Consider the following 17,355-nt stretch of genomic DNA (forward strand, 5'->3'; position numbering starts at 1 on the left):
CGCCTCTCGCCGGTTCCCTCCGCGGGGCCTCGCCGCCGCCTGGCGCTGCGGGGACGAAGACGGGCCCCGGCCGGGGCGGGGGGGGCGGAAATTCTTATGATCACACATGCCCCGCCTCCCCGCCCTGGGTAAGCGAAGCACTCTCCCACCATCCTCCCTTCCCGGCGCTTCTCGGCGCTCTGTATGGAAATCACGAGCTGAGTCGGTGGAAAAATCTCCCTTTTCCTCGCGTAGTGGCTGAAGGGTGTTCGCTGAATGTCAAGGTGTGTGTGGGAGGGGGAGGCAGCGCCGGCATTCCTGGAGCTTGGTGTGTGTCCCCCTCCGCCGGTCCCTCTCCTATAGATGTGTTGTAAGCAGACACGCGCGTTTATGGCTAATGAAAACGTAATTCTCTGTGTTAAGCTGAGGGCTTGGCGCTCGTAACCGGAGAGCTGGCCCGTGTCGGGAAAAGCCTGCAGATGGAGGAAAGCTGGCATCCCTGCCGGGCGGTAAGGTCACCCGGCAGTACTCACCCCAGGCCTCCCAGGATCAGTAAAGCACACGACCGTATAGGCTCTGTGATGTCTACGTTGGACAACATGTATTGCACCAGCACTTGTCCGTTGCACATGTGGTCTTCAAAAGAGAATAATTTCTGTTGAGCTTTTTGATCAAGAAGGTTTTTGTCTCCTCTCAGTTATCTCTCTAAGCGCCAGTGTGTTCATGTACATTTGCCAGTCTGGCAGTTTTATGTTTCCAGAATCTGTTGTGAGAGGTTCAGTAGCTGCAGAAACTCAAGATTCCTCTGGCATCACATCGGTTTGTTTCCGTCAGCATGCTTAATTATTTTTATTCCAAAGAATTGTGGAGTGGTCTGATCTTGATTTAGATTTAGACTGCTTTGTTTTTTATTGTCTTTTTCTTTAGAGAAGAGGGAAGAAAAGGAGTGAAGGAAGGATGTTATGGTTAGTAAAGAAAAAAATGCAGTGTCCATTTCAAGTATAGTAGCTGTTAAGTATGTAGGCATATGTATGGTTCATTATGCAGTTATAAAAATGAAAGGCATACCATCTTGCCCCTTTGCCTCAGAATACAATTTCTCTTACAGCAACAAGTAGCACAGGCTCCTCTCCTCCTCTTCTCTCCCCCTCCTGCCTTCAGCCCATCCTGACGAAATGCCAGTTACAAGGGTTAAGACTGTTTATGTAAAGATCACTGTGTTTCTTAACAAAGACTGCTGCACATCAGGCCTGCAATGACTATCAAATAGACTTTTGGATCTGAGAGACTCAATAAGAGTACTGTCCATTTCCTAGAACTGATAAAATCCCAGAGAAAATAAAAGACAAAGAGACATAGTGTGTGAATTGGATAGATCAACAGTGCCAGGGTGCACATGGGCAGCAATATCTTCATAGCAGTGTTCTTTACTGCCAATGCTAGCAAGATCCAGTGGACATTTATATATGTGTGTGTGTCTGTGTGAATATATAAAAAAAGATTTGCTGATATGCTAATGGTTTTCTGCTCTTCTCTTTAGGTTTCTTGCTAGTCCTAATGATGTCCTAGGTTGAAATTGTTCTGCAGCTACTTCACACCAAAGGTAGCTTAAATCAACCAAGGAGAATTTTGAGTATGACCAACCCCACCCTCCCAAGAGAAGAGATTGACTTCACTAGACTTTGGCTCAGGCCCTTCGCAATTAGGTTCGTTTTTCATTCCACAGCATCCAGAGGTGCAGTGGACGTAGACTGATCTTTCACTGTGCTCCCTTTCCCTCCCTGCCAACTTCTTTCATCTAGAGAGCAGTAAAACTATGTTTCCTCTACTAGTATGACCTCTTCTGGTCCTTTCCCACTTTAAATCTAATAAGCATATTCTGATATTATTCACTTGTGTATATGTGCCCAATACCTAAAGGTTAAAAAAGGTTACCTTGGACTAACATCACAGAGCTTCCACTGTGGTCAAATCAAAGACCTAATTGCCACCACAGTTCCACTTTAGCCCTTAAAGAAGTCCTGAAGCAGAGTTAAAGTGTTGTAGAGGACTATGATGCCTTTTGTTCAATGATGTTAATAATCTATGGCCTTAAGAATATAATGCTACAAAATCTCATCATACTCAAATTGCAAACAACTGAAAAAACTGTACTTAAATGGTGCAGAAGCTTACACCACCCACTGAAAATGCTAAATCCAAGCCTGCCACCCAGTCATAACCAGGGAGCTGCACAGTATCCTGTGAGAGGGGAGAGGCACATCAGGTCCTCCCATTCTGAAAGTCTTGTGGACCTGAATCACACGTCATTAGATTCCTTTGTCCTGTAAATCTGCATGAAGTATCAGTATGTATCTGTGTTGGTAAATGCACATTTTAACAGCATGTTCACTCACATTTATTTTTTTTTTACTTCATATAATCAGTCTTTTGACCCTCTTTCTTCCAGAACCTGCTGAATGCTTCTTTTTAGCTACTGAAAAATGTAATTTATTAAGCCATTTCAACAGTTACCCTTAGTTTGCAACAGGCAAACCTATTACGCAAACAATACTGTCACATTCTTAAAGTGCCTTCCTTCTCCCAGCTATAATGAATTCTCTGCATGCTACTCTGCTGTAAATTCTCCATCTAAAAATTCCATCAACTTTGTATTTTGGCAGGGGATACAGTACTTGACTTTTGAAACAGTTGGGAGGAGCAAAATGATAACCTATTGGAGTGCCTTGCCCTTAACTGAAATGATGGTGAAGTAATTAAAGTTAGAGCAAAAAGGCTTAAACTTTGGCCTGCTTATGTTCTTAGTGGTTTTGCTTGGGTGAGGTTTTCTTGGAAGTCTAATTTGAATGTCAAATTTGCATATTCCACTAGAAAACATAAGGAATGCTTAATTGCCTATGTCCAGTGTTCATCTTTTCCTTGAAAAAAATGCATCACATCTTCCCAGTTTCATTTCTAGTTACTATTTGCATCAATAAATTGAACTGCGTATCTAAACAAGTCCTGTATTTGCTCATTATAGGAACAAATATGCTTTATTTAGAATTTTTCTTTAGAAACGCATCAGAGAAACATGGAATCACAGACCAGCCCAAGTTGGAAGGGACTTCAGAAGATTATCTGGTCCAACCTTTCATGGGAAAATGAGCCTAGGTGAGCTTGTTTAGCACCCTGTGCAATTGCATTTTAAAAATGTGCAGTGATGGGGATCCTAGCACATCGCTGGGGAGGTTGTTCCATTGAATGATTGTTCTTACTGTAAAAAAATTGTTTCTTCTGTTATGATGGAACTTGTCCCAGTGCAACTGGTACCCATTGCCCCTTGTCTTCTCCATGCAGTTCCTTCTGAAGAGAGAGCCTCCATGCTCTTTGTAGCCACCCTGTATGTACTGGGACACTATGATGAGGTTGCCCAAAGCCTTCTCTTCTCTAGGAAGAAAAAACCTAACTCTTTCAGTATTTCCTCAAAGGGCAGGTTCACCAGCCTCTTTGATCATCTTTGTGGCCTTTCTTTGGATCGCCTCCACTCTGTCCATTTCTTTATTGAATTGTGGGAACCAGAACTGGACACAATGCTCCAGGTACAGCATGACAAGCGATGAGTAGAACAAGATGATCACATCTCTACCTCTCTTAGCAATGTCCCTGCAGATACAGGCCAGGATCCAATTTGCCTTTGTTGCTGCAGGGGCACACTACTGACTCATGTCCAGCTTGTTGTTCACCAACAACATATTTTGACCTATACATTCTTGGTTTAACAGACTTGTGATTCACTTGAATAAAATTGTATCCACTGACTTTTTCTTTTCTTGCAGAAGAGGTTATTTTTAGGATTTTCCAACATTCACTTACAGGGAATAAGCTAGTACTGTAGAATTTCTTTAATTTCTCCCCAGAAATTAGATCAAAGAAATACAGTGTTAACAATGATTGCATACTCACTTGCCCTGTCCTTTGGCATCAGAGGACTAACTTAAAGGTTGGGGTTTATTTTCAAGCTCTTGCTATCATTAAGTGTCAGTCTTCTGAGATAGGATAGCCTCTCTGAAGATACTAATTGCAAGACCTGTGAGCTCACATGAACTCACTAGACGCAGCTAGACACACATGTCTAGAAGGGATACAATAGCACTTGAGATGTGGAGGCATGAACTTCTCTAGGGCTTGGCAATCTACTGCCCCCACTTCTTGGAAGATTTAAGTCTACTCTGTGGCATCTTCACAGCTGTTATTATCTAAGCTGCACAGAATGCTACAAGGTTGTCTCCTTGCACTATAAATACACACAGCAGCCTGTTAACCAGAAACTATGTGTTTTAACGAACAGAGGGATTTACTGGCTGTACTGTGAGAGGCATTGTTTATAACTGTAGATTATAAACAATCACATAAAGCAAATTATGACTGCTATCACACAGCTTGATAGGTAAAATCAGCTGACTTGTTTAAAGTCTTCCCAACTTTGACATCAGAACTGAATTGGGCAACAGAAAATTAAAATTGTCTTCAAATCCATGAGACAATGACAATAATAATGTTCTATAATACCGTTACCTCACTTTTATTTCTCCTTTTTTTTTTTTTTTTTTTTTTTTTTTTTTTTTTTTTTTAAGGTAAGGCATATTTTAGCCATGTTTCCATAACCAGTGGCCATGCAGGCAAAAATATGGGCTTAGCATTTTTAAAATGACCTCATATATATTCAGGTATTCACTTTTTCTTGATAGCTGGAAAATCGCAAAAGGCTCTGTTACTTTCAAGAAAACAGAAAGATAAAAGACCATTGTAGAGGAAAATGTAAAGAAGGAGATGCATTTTAAATGATGTTGAAACATTGTGGTGGAGAGTTCTATGCATCAAATGCCTGGTTTTCTGAGAGAAAATTTATTCTCAGTGGCTGTAGTAGTCTGGTACCAGAAGGAATGTCTTATGAAGGTAGTGCAATACTTATTTCCAGTAGATGATATGATGGAAGTGGAATGGAGGCCTCCATCCCACAAGCAGTATGAGAAGCATTGTCCTAACACTTCAGCAGATTTGTAGAGGAATTAAGGTGTACTTTTCTATGTTCATGTTTAAATACAGAAGCCATGCATCTTCTATTGAGCTTCTATCCTCACCTGATTTTAGTGTTGTCACTTAAACTTAAATAAAATCTAATTTTTAGTGTTGCGTTGCTTCAGTGTGCTCAGATTTGTGTCTCTTCCAGACTTGGTAAGGTATTAACACAAAATATCTCTGTCCTGTAGAGTCAGAGTCTGAAATGCATTTGAACTAATGATGGAGGACAGAAGAAGTGTTGAAATGAATCGAAAACTCCTCAATGCATTTTCTGTGGTGCATGTAAAAGAGCAAGACCCACATTCAGGCAAGATGAGTTTTTGGAAGGGTAATGGAATCAAAGGAAGTTCTGTTATATCTGATGACTGATGTAAAAGACAGACTTACTATAACTTATAGCAAAAGCAATTCTGTATTCAAGGTGTAAGAGATCCTGATTAGAATCTATGTACTTTCCCTTTATGCATGTTTGCAGAAGTAAAACCAATATTTGTCAGAATGTATAAAAGAAGTTTTCATGGACCGAAAAGGGAACAACAAACAGGTACCAGTAGAATTCTCAGTTCACACTTCGCAGTGTCAAGGAATTACACACTAGAAATGTAGAGTTTTTCAGAGTGATTATTCTGGGAAGAAAAGGGCATGTACAGAAAGCAATTTGCATTTGGAAAATAGATTATTTTACAGATATTGGTTCAAATTGATAGTAATTTCCTAAATAACATCTGGCGCATTATCTCAATAGATGTGGTTATCTCCCATAGAAATGAGCTGAGCAAAAGGTCTGTAGTAAGATTTGAAAAAAACCTTTGTTATTATATGTCATTACCTCATAAGAATCAAAATACATGGGCCACTAATGACAATGAACAAGAACAATACAGTTTCTTGAACAGTCGGTTCAATGCATTTCCAGTCTCTAGCATGCACTTATAATACAGCAATATTACAAGCATTTATCATTTGCCTGGGCTATGGAGCTAATGAGAAAGAAAAAGCATGAAGAATTTGGATGGATGAACTCCATTTACCTAATTTCCAACTCAAACATAATGATATGAAAAATAAGTAATATATGTATAGGGGTTTTTTTGTTTGTTTGTTGTGGGTTTTTGGTTTTTTTTTACAGTTCTTGTCTTGCAACAGCTTGGGTTGGGTCATTATGGTGCACAACAGGTATGTGTTCTTGTCAGCAGCAGCCATCACCCTTGTAGCATTTCTACTTCCCGACTGGTGGGGGACTGAGAGTAGGAAGATGTCAGGTTTTCTTCTTAGTCACAAAGGAAAGGATGCAGTAAAAAAAAAAAAAAAAAAAGAAAAAAAGTCTCTTACATCATTTATTTGATTATGTTCTCCATTTGCAAAGCAGTGGAGCACAAAACCCAAATGTATTTTGTGAAGCACTCTGGAATTCACTTGTTTTTAAGCAGGCACTTAAAAACTTCAGCAAACAAAGATGGCTCTGTACCTTTGATTACTCTCTAGCATGTTTTGCTGAATTGCATGGCAGCAATAATTTATAGATTTAAGGTGGTGGAAAAGTCTTTACCTGAAAGCTGTCTTTTCAGTTGAATTTATTTAAGTAACATTGGAGGAAAGTAAATAAAATCTTAGGACCAGATTCAAAAAATGTGTGCATTCAATTTTGAGTTAGCTGTCTTGATTTTGCTTAACTTAGAAATAATGTTCACTTTTTTGGCAGAAATCTCAGACACAGCAGAACACTAAGTTGTGTTCCTATTTTGAACATTAGATCAGACATCTCTTTCTTTGTTTTTTTCAGATAAAGACCTCAAAAGAAACACTGACAAAACATATTAACATAGGAGAATCTCAATGTTAGTTGTGTACTTTAGATGGCTAGGTAAAAAAACCCTCAACAACAAAATAAGCTTAAGGTAATGCTCTCCTTGAGCACTCTTTGGATTGTCCAGAGGCAATAGAAGGTCTTCTCAACTAACTCCTGGAATTTTTTTGACAATTCATTGTCACGACATAAAATAATTGACAGTTGCTTTTCTGAGATAATTAAGCACTGTTATAGCCTGAATAAATTTTGTAGCTAAAAGCTGATGTGTTTTAGGCCAAATATGGTTGGTATGGAGTTAACTAATCTATACCTTACAACTGTACCTTACCCTTAAGAAATAAATGTAGCATGATTTTTTTTTTTTCATATTCAGTAGTTAGAATTATGGTCCTGCTAATGCAAATAATTACATTAAAAGAAAAAAAAAAAAAAAGAGTTATGAGTACAGGAAGAAAACATTTACAGCTTCTCTGATTTCTGAATGAGTAAAACAATTTTCTCTGTATAATTAAAAAAAAAGACAACAAGGACAGGATATTTATCTTGTTCTTCTCACAAAAATAAAAGGAATTCTCAAACATGAATTTTCCTTTCACAGTAGGAAAAAAAAAAACCTCTACTTCCCATCTTCAAAACAAATTACTTACTAAAAAAGTGGGCCACATCACCAAATATTGTGATTAGAAAAATATACTGACTCAGTATGTGGTTTAGTTTGTTATAGAATAGTCAAACCGCTTGATTAAGAATATTTAATTTTCTGTAGGGCTCTGTACTTGGTTTGGCTGTGATGGGGTTAATATTCTTAACAGCAGCCTGTGTGATGATGTGGTCTTAAACCAGTGCTGACAACAGAGCACTCTTGTATAGTTGCTGAGCAGTGCTCCCATCTTGGCACATCCTCCCATCCATCCCAAAGGCCAGCAGACCTGAGGTGGGCAAGAGTTTGGGAGGGGACACACCTGGTCCAGCCAACCTGAACTGACCAAAGGGATAGTATTGTATGACATCATGACCAGCATTAACAATAAAACTGGGGACCAACTTCTTTCCAAAGTAGCCATGGCTCAGAGACTGGCTGAGTATCTGTCTGCTGGTGGGAGGTGATAAGTGACTGCCTTGGCATCACTTGGATTTTTTGGTTTGCTTTTTTTGTTTGTTTGTTTGTTTGTTTGTTTTGTTGTTATTTGAGGGGTTTTTTTACACTTCTCTCACCCCATGAGTTTTTCTCACTTTTGCCCTTTCTGTTCTCTTCCCCCACCCTGCTTCAGGGTATCAGATCAAGTGAGTGAACAAGGGGCTGGGTAGGGCCTCAGCTATCTACCCAGTTAGTTAACCCACCACAGCCTCCCAGGCCAGTTCTGGAAATGGAGAAGTCATTCTGCTTCAGCAGTTTTGGAGTTCTTGAAACAGACAGTGGTCTTGTCTGCCAAATAATATAGCTCCATGTAGATTTCCTTTTCCACGAACCTCAAATTCTGTTAAATATATACTTATGCATGATTCTAAGAAATGAAAGCGCAGAAAACAAGAACAAAAACTTAAGAAGGTGGGAGTACATTCTCATACAAATAGTACTAATATTATTGGCTGCCTTTTGGTGCAATGTTTCATTCTCTAAGTAGCTGTCAAGCACCATCATATTTCTCTACTGAGTTTTGTTTGTGTTTGTTCTTTCATTCAGTCATTCATTTCCTTTAGAACTGAACATGGCTTGAACTTTCTATGCTACTCTGCTTGTGACATAACACACACAAAAATGTTATTCCCATAAACATGGAGACTCTGATGGCCTCATTTTTCTCTGGTTTTGCTGTAAAGTATGTATAGGATTAGTGAACACAGTGGGGGCTAGGTTAGAGCCCCTGCTGGAGATAGATAATATTTATTGGTATTTGACATTTTAAGTGAAGCTGAAGTTTTACATAATGCAGGTGAAGATATATTTGGGAACCTAAAAGGCTTTAGCACTTGCTAGTAAGCACCTGTGGGACCCCATGCATATGCCATGTGATGAGGATGTGATTGTGCAGCATCCAGCTTGCTTTGGTTGCAGGTAGACTGTAGCTTCGTCATCCACTTAGGCACACAACTGATAAATATAACTGAAGGATCTTATCACTGCCTTAATCCTCCATCCACATTGCCTGCTGTTATCTCTTATGCTTACTTGTTATGCTTTGATCTTAGAGAGGTTGGCATTTTTTTGGTTAAGGAATTCTGGCTTATTGTAAATTTGCACACATGGCCCCTGCAGGTCTCCAATACTGCCTTGTGGTGTCATGCCAGCATGGTAGAAGGAGAGGAGATACTCCCTAATCTGTGGAATGCTAGCACATAGGAATCGATTATACCTGTAAGGTCTACTGTTTATAACTTGGAAATTATTTTATGTGTTTTGTATTTAAAGAATCATTAAAACATATGAAAAACCAAGATGGTATGAAAATATGTATTTTTCATAGTGTCAGAAAAATAAGATAGTAAAATTGTTCCTGATTTGCTTGCAAATTAGAAGTAATCCAAAACGTACAAGATTTTGATTAGAACAATCTCTGTGACAACTAGATCATTTTAGTCGTTGATGGATATGGGGGTTACCGCATACTTCCTTTTCAGATCCACATGGGACAGACACTTGTTGCTGGATCAGATCCTCTATACCCTGCCTTGAAGATTGCTGGCTAACTGAAGTAAGCCTGCTAACTAAAAGTTTTGCTCTAGATCTGAGAAAATTTGTTATTTTTAATCTCCACTTTCTATAGGCCAATTTCTGTCAAAATTTACCAGGCATTTCACTAACAACTTGCAATCAGCTTCATCTATAAATATATTTAAGGACTGCATTTTAACTGCATATGATATAAACCTGTCATTAAACTAAAAAAACCCCATACGTGGACTCAAATCAAAATGCCAAATTCTTCTAAGTCCTTTTCACTTCTAGAAGCCTGTGAAGAAGTGAACTTAGCTACATGTATTGATGGCCACCAGATAGTTTTTTTAAGTGATAGGTTTCTATAGAAATGCAAGAGAAATGTCTTTCAAATTTTTTTTTAACATCGCATTCTTTCAGCACTGCATTTCATTCATCTCATATGTTTGCGTGTAGATGATCTTATTCTTCAAAGTGCCAGATGCAACAGTTGAAAAAAAGGTGCATAATAAAGTAATACTTTAAACTTGTCACATGTAATTGTGGTGCACTTTACAGTGGCCTAGTTAAAACATTTCTCTTCCTGTAGGGCTGTAAAGTTGGCAAGAAGCAAAGAAGAACTTTCTGCAAACTTTGAAAGTGTATTCACTGTTTATAATAGTACTGGGAGTATTTTCCATTCTCAAATCAGCAATTGGAACAATTAAGTCATTTTAAGTTATGGTGTTTCTTAATGTGCTCATTGCACAGTATCATCACCTGCAACATCTTGCAGTGCTGGAAAATTAAAACCATTATCCTAACAAGTTTTCTATAGGATTTTTCATTCAAGTTAGTTAAAGGACATGAAGACTGATCCTACCAGCTTCTTCGTGAAAAATCTACTTCTACACCCAAAGTTATTCTCATCCTACTCAGACACTCTCCAATATTATTTAAAGAATCTTCTCCCTAAACATGTCACTACAATGGCTGATGTTGCTGTCTAGTCTTAAATACAGTCTTATTTTGGACAGAAAAACCTTTCCTGGAGGTAATTATATAAGCTCTCCCTCTCCTCAGTGACCACAAATATTTAAACTTCAGCCACTAAGTAGCTTAAGTTTCTTTAAAACTTATTTTAGGAATGTATCATCACAAAGATAAGATCTCTAAGTACATTCACAATGACCCAAATCTTAACCATTGAAGCTGGTAGAAATTGTACATGAACCAAGCAGAAAGTGCTCCATGTACCTCTTGTGATAGAAATAATTTGCACTTGTGGTGGGTTGAACTTGACTGGCTGCCGGATGTCCACCCAGCCACTCTGTCACTCCCACCACTTGACAAGGTAGGAAGGCAAAAAAGATAAAAAAGCTCGTGGGTTTAGATAAGGATAGGGAGATCACTTACCAGTTACAGTCATGGGCTAAACATACTTGAATTGTGGAAAAATAATTTAATTTATTGCCAGTTAAAGTAGAGTTGGTAAACTAGAAACAAGGAGAGGAAATTAAACCAGTACCTTCTCCCCCTGCTTTTCCCCAGGCTGAACTTCACTCCTTCGTTCCCAGCTCCTCTACTTCCTCCCCCACCTCTGAGCAGTTCAGGGGGATGGGAATGGGGGCTGTGGTCAGTCCATACCACCTCCTCTCTGCCACTCCTTCCTCCTCACTCTTTTCCTGCTCCACCATAGTCTTCTCCAGGGGCTGCAGGGGAATCTCTGCTCTGGCTCCCGGAGCACCTCCTTCCCCTCCTGCTTCACTGACCTTGGTGTCTACAGGACTGTCTCCCACATATTTTTACCCCATTCCTCTGCCTGTCCAGAATTTTTGCCCTTTTTTAAATACATTTTCACAGAGGCACCACCAGCGTCACTGACAGGCAGCTTTGTCTATGACTTTTCTTTGAAGGAAGACGGAAGAGTGAAACAAAGGGAAATTGCTGGAACATAAAGCTATGTGAAGAGAGACCTTTTTCAGTTCAGATTTTGAGTTTGCCTATAATGCCTTTCTTAACACTTACCTGTGTTTATCTTTGCTCAGGTGCTTATATGCCATCTTGAAGAGAAATGGGTCAAAAAATATGCCTGAGTGCTTTCTTGAGCCATGGCCAAAAATCTATCCATAAATGAAAGACTCTGTTACAGTTTATTTTAAAGATGTTATTGGGAAAAAAAAAAATTAGCAAGTACATTCCATAAGTTATCAAGGTAGGCAATTAACTAAATACAAAATCAGGAGAAAAGAGGTCCTCTCCTTTATATGCTAACTTCTTCAGCTCTTGCTATAGAAAGCACAATAGAATTTTCCCTATGACTTCATCAGCTTTGTTAATTTGCCTCTATTCTGAAGTCCTTATGGAAGAAAGATCAGCATAAGAGTACAAGGTAATTTCTGTCCAGTGCCAAAGTATAGTGAAACTACAAGGAAATAACAGGGCAATTACTATAAGGATAAAGGAGCAAATGCTCAGAGGGCAGATACAGTAAAAAATATACAAATCTATTGTATTCTCATACACTGAAAAAGGTACAAAGCAGTCTCAAGTTTCTTTCCCAGTCTGCTTTTGAGAGAGGGAGGTGCTCCAGAGAACACATGACATAAAATCTAGTATTTTCCCTTTGCACACAAATCACAGCAGTTTGTGTAGTTTGGGGGAGGTGGTAGTTGATTGTTTTAATTTCAGACTGGAGAGTAACGGAGGTTACCCCCTTTTAAAAAAAAAAAAACAAAAAACCAAAAACAACAACAACCAAAAAAAAAAAACCACACTAGCAACAGTTAAAGGTTTCAAAAGAGAGGAGAAAAATAGAGCCTTGTACTCATACAGTGGACTGTATGCTTTGTTATACACTGGCAATATAGAGTGGAAAATTATACTTTGGCCTCAGCAAACTTCCTCTACAGTAAGGGGACTGTCTTTGAGGGGTTTAGAACCATCTTAATAGTGGCTACTTAATTCACATTTTTCACATTTATGTAAACAGGATATCAAACACTGTTTAAGACAGCAGTTATCTTTGTGGCTGGATTCATAACACCATTTGCAGTCACACTTCCTGATGTTGTATATTTGTAAATTGTTATATTTGTTATTTGTAAATTGTCAAATTTAATAAATTAAATAATAATAATTAATTAATTGTTAAATTATATTGTAAATTGTTACATAGCTGTAATTTGTTATATTCCAATAATTCTGATGATGTCTAGTTTAGGAACTGTTGGTCCAAGAGAAAGACCAGATGGTCTCTGTCTTGACACAATGTTTAGACTCAGAAGAATACAAGTTTGGTTCATACGATGGTTCTCAAATGTCATATTTCTCTTCTTTGCTCCATTTGAGGGGCTGGGGCCATAATTCTCTGGGGCAATCTGAACCTGAACAGAACCATAAAATGGCAAATACTTCTGAGCTTTAAGTGCAGGTTCAAGATGTAGAGATGCAGTACATACCACTTTCAGTTATACAGAGTTAAAATCACGCTGGTGACTGACAAATCATAGCATGCAAAGACATTAAACCTGTCCTCCCAACGTCCCTTGAGCAGTCATTGTGTTTTGGAGACAACCAAATCTCAAACTGATGCCCCATTGAGGGTTGGAAGGTCCTATATCTATATTACCAAAAGGTGTAGTGCAATCAGAGAGGATCTGTAGAATGGAAGAGTTAGTATTAAGGACCTGAAAGGCTCACACTGAATGTTTCAGGAAGAGAGGTAAGGATACTTCAGACAGATTAGATCTGTGGACTCTCTGTCCTCTAACACTTACAGTGAGTATCTTGGTTTCATTTTATTAATAAGGTGTTCAGCTTGGAGACTGCTCCATGGTGAAAACCAAAGTGCATTAAGTGACAGTGATGACCAGATTAACTTTAAAAGCACACTCCTGGTTTGAATTCAACTGATAATCCCTTATTATATTTAGTTAGAGTGTAAAAAGCAGTTATGGCACCTATTCATTGAATCTAGATGTCAGCATTGAATTTAGATGAGAGCACCTGATCATCAGAAATTCCAGTCCTGGGAGACTGAAGTGCTAAGGCTTGGACAACTGGCCCAAGCCAGAGTTGACCTATAGATTAATCCTGTGTATTTTATAACTGAAACCATTGTGCTAGTAGGCATTGTACTAAGTTATAACAATGAACTTATGCTGATGTAAAACGTGCTAAAGCTTTGAATTACTGAAGCCTGAACAACAGGCCCCAAGATGAAGCTGCTAACTTAGTATGTAATCATTAACAAAGTAGTAGGTACTAGTGAAAGATGCAGCTTAGAAAAAATACAATCAGTAGTGAGGAGAGAATGTATCCAACTTTCCTTTCTCAGCCTTGTTCAAGGCTGAGAACCCAAGTATCTGGCCTTATCAGAAACTCCATTGGATTTCCCCCCCTGAGCCCTGGCCAGGCTTTGGGTGGAATCCAACAGGAGAATGAAACCAGAAATTTTCCGCTCAAAACAAAGGTGCCAGCTATTCTGGCTTGTCGATCTCTGGTAGATAAGGCTGGACCCATTTGCAGCGACTTCGGAAGCCTCACCTATGGGTGGATGCACCACACATGATTTCCCACTTGCTGAGACAGGCTTTCCAAATCCTCGCTGTAACCGGGGCTCCCAGCAACTGTGGATCTGGATGATGATACAGTATGCAAGTGGTGAGGGATCTTTCTTAATCACTATTCTCTCTCTCTCTCATGTAGTAATGATTTGATGCATTACCCTGTACTTTCCTGTTTGTTGCTTTAAGTAACTATTCTGCTTTTTCTTACTGCATGTTTTCTGTGTTACACTGTTACATTGGTTATCACTAGTAAAATACACTCTGGTGTCTGGGTTTAATTGGTATCCTTAATCAGCAGAACAGAGATAAGTAAACAGACTGATAGAGAAGCCTAACCTCTGAAACCCTAACAAGATCATAAAACAAGCACAACCAACTACAAATCTCTTTCACTATTTTCTCCCAAATCTTTGGTTTTCTATGTTTCTGCTACTTTTTTTTTTTTTTTTCCTCTAGGGATAATAATGCATGTTCATCAGAAGAGCTTTATGTGTATATGTGTATATGTGTATATATGTATATGTGTATAAGAGCTTTATGTGTATACAAAATGTTTTCTCAATGCACTGTATATGTAAGAATTCTATATTGACAGACAAATCCCTGAGCTTCCTGTCAGTCTTGTCTGTGCTTGATTTACCTCTGGCTTTTTCGCAGTCAACCATAATGTCCTTATCACCTTTCTGCATGGTACAGTAGCAGGCACTCAGTCTTCCCAACTTCTGCTTTTGGATTATATGGAGCAATTACCTTAGGCCTAGCAGTATTCCATTCAGAAATTTCAATGGAGAGGTAAAGACCCTTAGCGGTTTTATAAGGGTTGTTCAGAGATGTGCTGAGTTTCTACAAAGAAAACTAGGCCTGTATCATTAAGAGGTCTAGTAATACTGATGGACATCTAATGGCTGGAGTCCATCTGACACTGAGAGAATGCTGCAGTTCACAGAAAGGGTTCCTATGTGTTCATCTACTTTGTGCTTTCCAGTGTTACATTGAGTGAATGTAATATATATTAAAATCTTTAGAGAAATTCCTGTCAGTCAGATGATTATATTTTTTGTTCTTTACTCTGCTTTTCATTGTTTTTTTTGCACTGGATTGGATCAACATGATCCAGAAAGCAGCCCCTCTCTGGAACAATTTTTTATCTTTTAGAATCTCCGTTTCAATGCTATTCCAGATAATGATACAATGGGAGATTCATAATAGCATGTCTTGCTTATCTGTCTTTGTGGATCCACTAAGCTTATCATTTTTACTGCCAAAAATTTGACCTCTCCTGACTGCATGGTCCATACTTTTACCTAGAGTTTCCTTGAAGTCCATGCTTTGGTTATAATGTGCTATTATTTTGAGGTTTCTGCATTCAGAGTACCTGATACTATAAAAGGCCAACATCACAGCTCATGAGAATGACATTGAAGAGCATGAGACTCAATAGATGTGTGAGATAATGAAATATGGAATGAAGACATGTACATAGACATCGTGACAGTGTTTCTGGTGGCTTCCTGGATTGTGGGAAAGAAGGTTGGTACAGTTTGCACTCACTTGGCTCAGACCTGGGTCAGTTATATCCAGGTTCTTTTGGGTAGGATTTAGCAAAAGAATTCCCTTGTCAAGGCAACAGGCAATGAACAGGAGGCAGCAAACAGCAGGTAATCAATACTGAAAAAAAAAAAAAAAAAAAAGGAACCAACCAAAATGACAGGAGTTACCATGATATTCATCATTTTAATTTCATTCTGTATTTTTTAAATAAACATGTTCTCCAAAGTTTTGGGTTGGTTTTTTTGTTTGTTTGTTTGTTTGTTTGTTTTAATAGCAATATCATCTTTATAGTCACAGAAACATTTTCTGGAAGTTATGGAAGTGTTTTAAGCACTTTATTTCTCATCTGCATCCATAAAGGATTTGATCCTTAAGTAAATGCATATAAGCATGCTGTTCCCCATTTTCCTCAGTCTTTTAGTTTTGCTGTAGACTGTTTCATAGCCCAGAGTTTACAGCATGTAGTGGAGCCTGTACATTACATTACACTGCACTTCAATAAGGTTAAAATCACAGTGCTGTTTGTAACATAAATATATTTTTCAAACTAGCTGGTTGGATCAATTTCAATATTACAATTTTTTTTTTCTCCTGATTATTGGTATAACTTGACAAATAATACCCTCTAGTAATCTTGTAGTACTCCCTGTGCTACATCATAAGAGCCATCTGCCTATCTTGAACAAGCTCAGGATAATTTTTCCCATGTTTCTTGTCCAGACATTTCTGCCATGAATAGGTTGCTCATTAGGATAGATTGCTTTGGGGCAAATGGGACTGCAGAGTATGAACTGAGGCTTCCTGTGGGAAGCCAGCTGTATAGGACATAATATAAATGAAAATAAGTAAAAGTGTTACAAACAATAATAGGCTTTTTTGCAATGGGTGTCTTGTCTCCATCTTCAGCAAAAGGGTAACTACTCAGATTTCCGTTCTGATCTGAAATATGTGTGCTGCTTTTCTAAATCAGGTAGACTTGTATATACCTGTATAGACCTGTTAAGATCCATATTAACAGCATAAGGAAGCAATAATTTAATTTATGTTACATTTTCTCAAAGAAAGTATTAGAAACATAAGATACAGAAATTATTTGTTACAGATATTACAATTATATCTTTGACTCACACAACTATATATTTACTTGATTTTCCTTTCATGGTAGCTACTTTAGAATTAATGGAGCCTCTTCATGGTATCAAGACTAAAACATATGTTTGTGTTGCACCCAGGAGGCTGGAGAAAAAGACTTCAACTACCAAGAAGATATTTTTTACTGAGTACAATGGACAAAGTCACTAAGTTCTTATCTCTGCTACCAATAGTTCCACATAAAAAGCAGCTGTTTATTTATTTTAAAAATCCAATTTATTTGTAAACTGATGAAGAGTGCAAATTGTCAATTAAAACGAAGACTTTTGTAAGGCACCTAGGTAAACAGATTCTCTATTAGATGTCAGCATTAAGGTCATGAGATAATTGCTGAAGGGTACAGAAAGTATTACAGAGGACATATATGCTACAGGAATGGTAGAAAAGAAATAAGAATTGGAAAAGCATAGCAATCAAACTCACTGAATCTGTAATTTGTGTTCTTACATGCATTATTTTATACATTCAACTATCTCAAGAATGAACAGAGATTGATTTAGAAATTTGTCATTTCAGCTGACAGATCCAGCAGCTCATAAAATGCAGCCACGAAGAGGGAAGAAAGTAAGGGAGCTACAGTTAAAAATAGAGAC

The sequence above is a fragment of the Athene cunicularia genome (genome assembly GCF_003259725.1).
Source record: "Athene cunicularia isolate RWA chromosome 8 unlocalized genomic scaffold, athCun1 chr8_part1, whole genome shotgun sequence".
Lineage (NCBI taxonomy): Eukaryota > Metazoa > Chordata > Aves > Strigiformes > Strigidae > Athene > Athene cunicularia.